This window comes from Heterocephalus glaber, unplaced genomic scaffold (assembly GCF_053883595.1).
Source record: "Heterocephalus glaber isolate CG9 unplaced genomic scaffold, H.glaber_assembly_v1.0 deba00001452, whole genome shotgun sequence".
Taxonomy (NCBI): domain Eukaryota; kingdom Metazoa; phylum Chordata; class Mammalia; order Rodentia; family Bathyergidae; genus Heterocephalus; species Heterocephalus glaber.
In genome coordinates this window covers 8,468,859-8,481,004 of record NW_028258302.1, presented here as the reverse complement: position 1 = coordinate 8,481,004, position 12,146 = coordinate 8,468,859, and the positions used below count along the sequence as shown (strand labels likewise).

Sequence of the window (12,146 nt, the reverse complement as noted above, 5' to 3'; positions counted from 1 at the left end):
GGAACTTGTACCTTTACATGATGTATCTTGGTTCTTAGTTTTCCCCATTCCCCTGCCCTCATTTCAACCCCTCCACCCCTCCCTATTTACAGAGACTGTTTCCATTTTATCCTTTTCTCATATTTTTTCCTTTCCCTTCTTTTGTTTCTCCTACCTATCCCATATCCCCTACCCCTTTAGACCTTTTCTTCCTATTTCACATTTTCAACCCCTCTATTTTTTAATAACTATTAAGCTTTATTAATCTTTAGATAGTTAACTCTACATTATTACTGTTGAATTCCTTTCCATCATTAGTAGAATATAGTTGTTGCATTTAATACATATTTGCTGTGTGTCAATATCTGGGTTGTCTGAGTGTTCATACTATAATTGTAGATTTCTTTTCTATGATTACAGGTGGTACATTACTGGTTCTTATGGTATGTTGATATTCAATTGGTCTTGGATGGTATTATTGTTGCTAATTTGCTTGATATTGCCAGGGTCATATAATTGTTGCTATTAATAGGTTTTCTCTTTATGCCAACACCTGGATTACCCTTGTGACATTAATAATTCTGAGGTCCATTCCTGGAGAACTGGGTGTTGGGCCAACTATACTGCACCCTTCACTCCCAAATCAACAGAGGTGGTTGGGTCTTGAACTTTTTTTTTTTGGTACCGGGGATCGAACTCAGGTCCTTGCGCTTATGAGGCAGGCGGCGGAACCACTGAGCTAAATCCCCGGCCCACTTGGGTCTTGAGACAGAGGCAAAAGACTATATTTAGCAGTGCCCAGAGTGCATCATTGAAAAACAGACTAACGAAAGAGATCTCCATATTACCAATAAAGTCTTTTCACTATAAGAGCCTGCAAACCTAAGCACAAAACAAAACAAACAAATAAATGAAACAAAAGAAAAATATTAGAAGACAAGGCAACAAACTGCCTCCCCAAACTCCCAACTCCCCCAAAGCTGATTCTGGAGGATCAAGAGGGAGGAAAGCAAAAGCCACACATCTGAATTATTTGAAAGGATATTTATCTTTTTTTTTTTTTTTTTTTGGTACGGGGATCAAACTCGGCACCTTGTGCTTGCCAGGCAGGCAGCGGAACCCCTGAGGTAAATCTCCAGCCCTTGAAAGGATATTAAAAAAAGGGATTAAAAACACATCAGTGGCCTGCCTCGCAAGCGCAAGGTCCCGAGTTCGATCCCCGGTACCAAAAAAACCCCCCAAAAAACAAAAACCAAAACAACAACAACAAAAAATACATCAATGAGGTGCTCAGTGGGCTCACAGAATATAAGGGAAATATTAAACAAAACAATCAAGGAACTTATAGAAGACACTAATAAAAAGCTAGCTGAGCTGAATAAAATTATGCATAATATGAATGTCTCCCACTTGTGACCATAAATGGCCAGGTCTTCACCTGCACAAACTAGCCCTGCATTCTCTTGCACTCTGCCTACTCTTACCTAAGCCCTCACTCTCACCTCCAGTTCTGCCCCACTTCCTCCACAGGCTTCAGAAGTGATATCTCTTTCATTTCTCTCCCTTAGTTTCAGCCCTCAAAGCTTTTCCAGGAAGCTACTTCTTTGCCCTTTGCATCTTCTTCTTTTCTGGTCAGAAGAGGAGGAAGAGAATTTCTTCTGTGGGTCCCAAAGATCCTTTGGAATATCAGTTTGTCATTTTCTGACTCAGATATCACCAGATTACCTCTGTTATATGACCTTTAGGAAGAAAACCTCTTTTCTGTAACTCCTCTGGCCAGAAAGGACCTTATGGACCTCCCTCTGGGACCTCCTCTTCTCTCTGGGTTCTCTGGCACTTTTCTTGCCCTCTATATTGACCATGTTATGTGAGTAGCTCTCAAAGAATGAGTTACTTCTTCAAAAAAAGTTATAAAACATTTATTGAGAAATCGTTCACATACAATACACTCACCTATTTAATGTATACACACAATGGATTTTGTAAACTCACAGTGTTGTCCAACCATTACCATAATCAATATTAGAATATTTTCATTGCCCCCAAAAGAAACCCTATACCTATTAGCAGTCGTTTCCCATTTCCCACCAACCCCAATGCAACCCCAGTCTTCATTTCTATAAAATTGCCTATTCTGAACATTTCATATAAGTGAAATCATACAATAGATGATCTTTTCCAATTAGCTTCTTTCACTTAGAATAATGCTTTTGTTTCCTCCATGTTGTAGCATATATCAGTATTCCACTGGTTTTTATTTCCAAGTAATATTTTATTCACTCATTGTGTGAATATACCACATTTTATTTATCCAATTATGAGCTGATGGACATTGGGTTGTTTCCACTTTTTGTTAATGTGGAACAGTCAGACTATGCTATTACAGTCAGATACAAGTTTTTGTGTGGACGTTTTTTCATTTCTCTTGGGTATGTACCTAGGAGTAGCATTGCTGTGTTATATGGTAACTCTATGTTTAACCATTTGAGAAACTGTCACTGTATTCCAAAGTGGCTGCAATATTTTACATTACTTGTAGCAGGGTATTCGTGTTCAATTTTTTATTTTCATCAACATTCCTTATTATTTCTTTCTTTTTATTATAGCCATCTTAGTGAATATGGAATGGTATCTCTGTGGTTTTTATTTGCATTTCTCTTATAACTAATAAAGTTGAATGTCTGTTCATGAGTATATTTACCATTTGTATGTCTTCTTTGATAAAATATCTATTAAGATCCTTTGCCCATATTAACTGGGTTGACTTTTTATTACTGAAATATGAGTTATTTATAAATTTTCACAAAAGTCTCATACATCTGCATGATTTGCAAAAAATTCCATCTCATTCTTTGGGTTGCTTTTTTACTTTCTTCATGATCTCCTTTTAAAAATTTTTGCTAATAAATTTATATTCTTACATGTGGATTAAAATAGGAAAATTACATACTGTGTGAAAGGTACATTTTTAAATAAATTCAGTATTTGCAAATACAATATAAAGTAGCAGTGAAGACTAGTTAAATATCAACCACTCAGACTTCTTTATTGACAAAAATGAAATAATCTGAAAAGCTGTTTCTAAAACTGATTGTTGGGGGCTGGGGATTTAGCCCAGTGGTTTCGCTGCCTGCTGCTCAAGCACAAGGACCCAAGTTCGATCCCCGGTACCAAAAAAATTTTTTAAATAAAGTAAAATAAAAATAAAACTGATTGTTTCCAGTGTCAGTTTGTTATTCAGGTCAATGACACAGGGTGAACACAAAATCCCTATACATCTAATATTCTAAGGCATTTTCCAGACTTGGAGCAATGAAATTAGATTTTTTTTTTCCAGTACCGGGGATCGAATTCAGGTCCTTGCACTTGCGAGGAGGCAGTGGAGCCACTGAGCTAAATCCCCAGCCCTTGAAATTAGATTTTATAGAGAAGATCTTAAAGGTGGCATTAGATCACAAACAGATCTTTTTAAATGAAACTAACACCTCATCCTCACTTTACAAAAAATAATTACTGATGTTGATGAAGTGATAGCCATCATTAAAAAGTCTGGGCAAACTCCTGAGGACTGAGCCATCAGAACACTAGTGTATCTATAAAAAAGCCACAGTATAACATACTTGACATGGCTTCCAACTCTGCTGAAGTTTCCACTTCTCCAACCAGGTCAGTGTGATGTTTAGAAGATTCTAGCAGACAGAAAGGGGATGGTTTTTATTAAAAGGGCACTTAATAGCACCATCCAAACCTTAATTCTCTTAGGTCTAAAAATAGTAAGCTCACTTTAGAGTATCTGAATAAGATGTTCTAGATGAAAAACCACAAGGAGTATAGAAGTGGCATAAATATACACATATTGACACAAGTCACAACATTCAAAAACGGAACTGTGCTTTGTTATAAAGTAACCCCTACCGCCTGCCTCACAAGCGGAAGGTCCCGAGTTCGAACCCTGGTACCAAAAAAAAAGTAACCTCTGGCACTAAAAGTAGGGCTTGGGCTAAATCATAAATGAAGAAGCCCTTTGACATAAAACCTTGCATTTTAAATAAAACCCCCATACCTCCCTATTCCCCCCAACCACTTCTTCCCCACCAAAATAATGTACTACAAAATATTTTACTAAATTGTGCCTCTCTAAATTTTGAGTTTAATTTTATGTAATGTAACAATGCTGGAAAGTCACTCTAACATTAACATTCATGAATAAAAATAATGGTATTCAAGTTATTTTATCTTATCAGTGTTGATAGACACTCCAAGAGCAAAGTGAACACTGAATCAGAACAATTTTGTAGATATACTCCACTTCATCTCATTTTCCTTTTCTTAAAAAGGTAGCAAATTTTAAAAATACACTGGGAGTAGGAAGGCAATGTCACAAAACTATCAAAGATGGGATCCTAAAAAATAATGAAAATCGATGCTCAAATCAACTCTAAAATTTTGGAAAGATTTAAATTCACAAGAAATCCTTGGAATCACTAAAACAATCACTAAAAGAAGTACGTTTTCACTATTTCATGTTACATACAAATTCTCCTGGGTTATCGAACAGTTGTTATAGCTATCAAATTTTATTACAAGGTCAAGTTTGATAGTTTTGGGATGAGAGTATTAAGTCTTTAATGTACATCTTACAAAAAAACCTTCAAAAAATAGAATTTACATTTTACTGCTAGCTCTTCTCAACCCAAATAAAATTATATATAAATCACAGTCCCAAGACAGTATAACAATTTTCTGATTTGCAAAAAGGTTTTAGTTTTGTTTTCAAATACAATGACTAAATTACACTTTCTATCTGGTTACAATGACAAAACATTTCCATGTATATCAGCTGTTGATTAGACTATACTTTTAAAAATGTAATAGAGGGACTGGGGATTTAGCTCAGTGGTTCTGCTGCCTGCCTTGTAAGCACAAAGTCCAGAGTTCGATCCCCAGTACCAAAAAGAAAAATGTAATAGAATGATATATTTATAAATTCAGTAGCTCTATCTTTTTATTATTATCCAGGACTAATGAAGGTTGGTGTGGTTTTTGCAAAAGTCTTAGTAAATAATTTATTTCTGTTAAAAAGTTCTCAGACTAATCCCACTCTCCAAAAATACAATTTCTCTTCAATGTTCATCATCACACACACACACACACACACACACACACACACACACACCCCTTGCCATGAAGTTTTTTGCAAAACCCACACTGCTTGCTGGGAACCCACATTTGTTTGCTTTCAAATAAGGAGCTATGATCCAAACCTTCTAGCAATGCTGTATGGAATGAACAACAGTGGCTCATCAAAAGAAAAACTGCTGCTGCTTCTTCTCTGATGAGACTGCAGGTTCTTCTCGGGATTTTTTTTTTTAGTTTCAGTTTATCTTCTTTACAATGCTCAAGGCTGGGACGTTCAAGCTCTTCTTTCACATGATTACTGACTTTCATTACCGGTGTCTGCTGCTAATGTAACAAGTGTTCCATTTGTGCAGGACAATAAGTTTCCTTAGAGCAAGTAGGATGACCATGAAGAAACTTACCACTAAAAGAATAAGTTAAAGGTTTGAAAGTTTGGGCTAAATTTTGATCCTGTGATTTTTTTTTTTTTTTTGAATACAGAATGAGCTTGGTTTTTCACAGCCTTAACCTCAGAATTACAAATATTAGTTTTGACTCCTCGTCAATTTCTTTTTCACTTTAACTGCCCTATGAAATTTTTGCTGGAATTCTGGTTCATCAGCATTTCGTTTCACACTTTTGACATGCTTTGCTCCAACAATTTTCCTCAGAGTATCTGTGGTCATGCTTTGCTTAGAATGAGTTACAGGTTTTGTATATTTGGATTTTATGTTTTTTGACTCTATTCAAGAAACACTATTTGACTGGCTGCTTCTATCATTCTGAAGATTTGCTGTCTCCTAAGGCTCCACTTTAATACTTTCAACAATATTCAACCGTTTTGAGTTTGGGTCAGGCACATCACAAACACCATTTTGTAAAATATTTATCTTCTGGTTCAAAAGCATTAGTACCAACCACCTCTAATTTTGATTTATTAAACTCAGTACTCTTTAACTGTGTATCATTAGACTCCGTGTCTTCACCATAACCCAATGGCTCCATTTTATTTCTTTTTTTTTATTAATTATATTGGTACATATAAGGTATACAATATAATGACATTCATCACTGGAAATTTGCACCTTTACAATCCATCTTGGTTCTTTTTATAATCCATCTTGGTTCTTATTTTTTCCCCATTCCCCTGCCCTCCCGTCAACCCCTCCACACCTCTCTATCTACAAAGACTTTGTTTCCATTTTTTCTTTTTCTCATATTAATTCCATTCCCTTCTTTCTTTTCCCCTACTCCTCCTATTTCTTTGAAGGGAGTTCTTGGCTTTATCAACATCCATGGTATTCAGTCCCAAATAATGATCAGTCACTTCATCTACTGCACAAGACAAACCTACAACATTCTTTTCTGTGTTATTTGCCTTTATATAAGCAACATCATCAGAAATACCAGAAGATTCAGGTTCCTCAATAATTTGGTCATCTTCATGGGATAATTTTACTATCTCCTGATTCTTGCTCAAGTTTTTCCCTTTGCCCTCCTTTCTTCAATGGTCTTATCCATTTTACCTAAAATGGCATTCTGTTCATCTTCCACCTTTTCTGAAAACTTAAACAATGGATGGCTAACAGTCTTAATTTTACATTCCTTAAGAGCTCCATTTTTCTTTTCTTCAATAGGAATACAAGTCTTTGAAAGAAGCAGACAATTTAATTCATGAGATGGCACACTGGCTTCTCCATGATTATTATACTTAGGCCCAGAATACAAGCCAGCATCATTCTTCAAGGCAAAATGACACTGAAGAATGACTTGAAGGGACGTCAGTGCTCCCCTCATGTATCTGTTTTTCAAGGTGTTAGTGAAGGATACATTTTCTGGACCATCCCAGTGTGGAGGATTATGTTTACCATGCCAAATCCACTCCAGCATTCCCATTTCCCAGAGCCTTTAAATCCCCAATCAACAGCAAACCACAGAATATCCAGCATCTCTAACTCATTCACAGTAGGCCATCTTTTGATCCATATTATCAACCAGCCAAACAAACTATTAATGGTATTTTTTTTACTCAACAAGCTGCAACGGTAAATTCTGAATCTCTGCTTAACAAGCCCATATCAACAAATTTAGCTTGATCTAGGTGTGTTTTTGCCACTATCATTTTACACCCATAAAATCCATTCCCACGCTTGTTCATCAGGCCTCTTTCTTCTTTTTTTTTTCTGGTACCAGGGATCGAACTCAGGTCCTTGCGCTTGCGAGGCAGGTGCCAGAACCACTGAGCTAAATCTCAGCCCCATCAGGCTTCTTTCTATAAGAGTTAGAAAATTCAAGAAGTTTTTTGGGAGAACATCAGATTTCCTCATGACTCACACTACCTACTTCACCCTTTGGAGCCTTCTGTTGATTTGAGCCTAATTAAAGGCCTCCAGGCAAAAGTGGGAGGTGAGGGTGGATCCTGAGGAGTGTCAGCATCATCATGCTTGGTCAGCACAGGATTCCTTTCCTCAAGTATGCTGGGAGAGGCCAACACCACCCCACAAGTGTGGTGGGGGTGGGGATGCCTCTACCACCGTTGGTGGGAACATCTCTTTCTCTGGCAAATTAATCTCATTAGAGTCTAGGAGCTCAACATCCTCAACCTCATCAGGATCCTTCCAAACATCTCCATTCCAATTTACAGGATCCCATTCTTTTCCAATCAGTGCCCTCAACTTTACTTCAAATACCCTTCAAGGCTGAGCATTAAATTTGTGCTGTATTTCAGCCAAATGAATTATGAGAGCCTGTGTTTGGGTTTCTGCAATCTCAACCTTGTGGCTGAAGGAGAGAGTCTCTTTCAAGACACACTTAGAAACTTTTAGATTATTTATTTCTGCTGCTAGGAATTTAAATCTTTGAGCTCCTTATTTTCCTTTATTATTTGTCTGCACAGTTAGATGACTTTAGATTTCCTATGGATATTTTAAGCTCATTATTTTCCTTTACTAGTTTATCCAGAGATGCTAAGAGCAACCAGCCAGCATCATTATATTTCTCACTCTGCCAAAAATATTCAAAAGTATCATATATGGAGTTGCTAAATTCCTTACATCTCACAAGTGGTAAATTAGGATAATCAAATGGATCTACATGTGTATTACTTTAAACAGTTCACACCAAAGACTATCAGTATTCCCCACATTATCAAGATAGACTGGCATCTTTAGGTCTCATCAAATTAGAGAGCCAACTCCAGGAACCACTAAAGCCATTAAAGAGGGCCAGGGATTTAGCTCAGTGGTTCCGCCGCCTGCCTTGCAAGCGCAAGGACCCGAGTTCGATTGCCGGTACCAAAAAAACAAAACAAAACAAAAAAAACCATTCCAAAATTTCATCTTTACAATTCTGTTTCTCTAGAGCTACTCCCAGTACCAAACTCTGAATAAGTCAGTGCTTACTAGAGAAACAGATTTAATGCAAGATATACAAATATATAAGAATTTACAAGATTGGCTTACAGTGGCCACCCACGGAGTCAAATGTGGAAGAGTGCTATCTGTCAAAGGCCTGGGGCTCACAGTAGTGTCCTGTGTGAGTCCATATCATATCAGAAGGCCAAAGGGTCTAGGATGGAAGCCAGGAGACAATGTCCAAGGTGAAGGTGAAAACTGGAGCTCCTCTGAAGAAACAAAAGTGAGCCTTCCTTCTTCATTTTCCTTTTATTCCATTTAGGCAGCAGACGTATTGGTTACTGTCACTCACACCCAGGGTGGGTCTTCAGTCTTCAACAAATTCCTTCAGACACACCCAGAACTATGCTGATCCAATTTAGTTGGGCACTTCTTACTCAAGTTGCCACAATCAGTTAACTATCACACATGGTACAGTGTATCTATTTGTTCTACTTTCCCAATGATTTCCTCAACTTTATTCCCCAAAGCTTCTATTGAACCTCTAATGTCAGCTACTATATTTTTTAATTTCCCAGAGCTCTTTCTTGTTCTCTTATCTTTTGTCATAGAATTGGTTCTAATTTTATAAATGTAATAAATTCTCTTAACTCTTCAGGCATATTAATTAAAGTTGTTAAGATTTATATCATTTTCTTTTGTTTTCTTATATTGCCTTAATTACTCCAGGTTTCGTTTTTCTGATTCTTAGTCGGTTTCTCCCTTTCACTTTAAATGTTTCCTCGAATTGCCTGAAAATACTCAGTGTGTGTGTGTGTGTGTGTGTGTGTGTGTGTGTGTGTGTGTGTGTGTGTTTGGTCTTAGGGGTTGAACCTAAAGATGTTCTACCACTGAATATTTTTTTATTTTGAGATGGGTCACCAGGCTGGCCTCAAGCTTGTGATTCTCCTGCCTTAGCCCTCTAAGTGCTCAAATAGCAGGCATGTGCCATTGTGCCCAACTTCTGTTCATGTTTACCTATTTGAGCACATGGAGATCAGAGCTACACCAGATTTTTCATGTAAGAATCTCCAAATGGCCTGTATAAAGATCTTTTCTCTAGGGTCATTCAGTTTCTCCAGAGTAGAATTCTTTAATTTTTGCCTTAAACTCAGTGGTCTGACCAGGCATTGTAGCACATGCCTGTAATCCTAATACTTGAGAGGTTGAGGTAGCAGGATCATTGTGAGCTCAAGGCCAGCCTGGAATACATAATGAGATCCTGTCTCAAAGAACTTGAAAAAAAAAAAAAAACCAAAACCAGAACCAAAAACAAAACAAAACAGTGATCTGGGAGCAACATGGGGGAAATCAGTTGCAAGTCTCATTATTCTGTTTGCAGAACTTACCATTTTCATTTCCTATTTCCATCCCCACTCACTGTCTCTATTCTCCCATTGTGCCAGATACAGCTAAACCTGGTCTCTCTGGTTCAATTTCTCCAAAATGAAGGAGTCAGGGGGTGAGTAGTTGCCTGTCAGTAATAGCTGCTGGGAAACATATTGGGGCGTTATCTGTCCCAAATTTAGAGTTTCTACCAATTTCTATGTTTTCATTCCTATCTCATCATCTACTACCTGGAGCCTCTGCATTCTGAGCCTTTCTGGAGTTTTATGGAGAGGGTTGACTCTCCTCTAAGAGTATCCCACCTCTGCAGATAGTTCCTTTTGTAAACATTCAGTCTTCAAAAATATGTTGAGCTCTTCTATTTTTTAATATCTCCTGACCCGTTATTTTTGCCCTTTTGTGTTGTGTTTTTATTTCTTTAATTTCATTTCAATAGAGTTTCAGGAGGAAGACATTTTTAATCAGAATTTAGTTCTGTCAACTCTACTCCCAAATACTTTTCACTGTTTCACTTTCTGAGGGAAGCAAGGGAACCAGAGTTGAGGGGTCGACTCCTGCCATTATGCCTCACACCAGAAAACAGTCCTGTCATGATTGGAGATTGATCCCATACCTGTTGAAAAGTCAAGGTCCCAGGCAGTCTATGAATCTGGTACACAATGCCCATTCACTCCCATGCTGCAGCCCATGGAGGGACAAGAAGGGCTCTCTGGGGAGGGTAGAAAAGTATATAGACCTTCCTCTCATTGTGTTTTGGTGGATGGTGGGGTGACTTTCATTCCAAAAATAACCCATATCCACTTGGAAAGAGAGTCTGTGGTACGGGTGAAGCATGTCTGTCTGCCTGCTTCCTGGTGTTACTCCCTGGTCTAAAGGGTTCTACCTATGTCTCTCTTTTCATGCCCTTTTTCCTCTCTAGGTTATTGGTCTGGGCCTCAGAGCCCTCTCCCTCCCTCAGTTATATTGGCCTCACTGGCTTAGAAGTGATTAGGAATTTAATTATTTAGTTTCTTCAGCTTGGTAGATTAATTCCATCCATCACAGGCAGGCTGAGCCTTTTCTCTTTGTACTCTTTCCAAGGCTGCCTAGCCAATTCCAAGAGGAAGTAGCTTCACAGCTCACTAAGCCTGGAGGCAGTGGATGAAGTTTACTTAGGGTGAGGGAGTATTATAAATTTGAGCCACAGAGTGTTTTTTTAGCAATGAGTATAGGCTTTAACATATTTATCTGTGAAGAATGTGCAACAATAACAGGCCTTTTGAGTTTCAGCTTAGAAGAGGCCAAGGTGCAACTTTCTTCTGCCATCTTGCAACCAGCTTCATCTGAGACCAGCTGCCTCCACTGAGTTGCTTATATTTGACCCCAGTGAGATCAAAGTCACATACTTGAGTTATACTGGAGGCAAAGTCCATGCCATATCTGCCCTAACCCCGAGATTGGTGGCCTTGGTCCATTTCCAAAAATGGTTAGTAATGACATTGTCAAGGCTACTCTTGATAGGAAGGTATGAGGATAACAGTGAAATTGACCTTTCAGAACACACAGGCCCAGGTTGAGGTGCCTCCAGGCTGATCATCAACTCCCTCAAGGAACTACCAAGAGAAAAAAGAAACAGAAAATCATTAAACACAGTGGAAATATCACATTTGGTAAGTCTTATGGCTTGTGTTTAGATGTCCCTCCAAAGCCTCATGTGGATGAAGCGGGGCTTCCTTTTTCAGAGGCAGCTGAATCTAGAGTGTGTGATGCTGGGATTAAGGCCATGTGATTACTAAACCACTACACATGAGTGATTGGTTTGGCACCAATCTAATCCTGATAGTCTGGATAAGATATAAGGGGCAGAAAGATGTTGTTAGGGTTCCTCTTGTTGCTTTTGCTGTCTTCCACCACCATGAACTGTTGTCCCTGTGCCACCCTGCCTTGGAGCCAGCTGATTATGGACTGAAACCTCTACAAACTGTAAGCCAAATAAACTTTTCCCCTTTTAACTTTGGGTGTTGGGTATTTGTCTCAGCACCAATAGAAAAGTAACTAAGACAGTAAGATTATCAAAATTGTCCAACAGATACAGCATCAATATTTAGCCAGAGAACTCTTGGAATTCATTAAAAAGATTCTGGAGACTGCCTAGTTTGTAGACTGCAGTGTTAATTGCCACCACACTCACGACATCACAGATGACATTAAAAATGGTTCAATGGGGAAGAGCCCTGAGTTCAATCCCCACTACCCTGAGAAACAAAATAAACAAATAAAACTAGTGATGTAATAGAATTCCCAGCTAATTATGAAGTTCACAGGAAAATA

At 38.2% G+C, this 12,146-nt stretch overlaps 1 pseudogene; it reads right to left on the bottom strand.

Annotated features, from left to right (window-relative positions):
- Positions 1–5,115: 5,115 nt before the first annotated feature.
- On the bottom strand, positions 5,116–11,248 carry LOC106009873 (PHD finger protein 3 pseudogene; annotated as a pseudogene).
- Between the last annotated feature and the right edge of the window lie 898 nt (positions 11,249–12,146).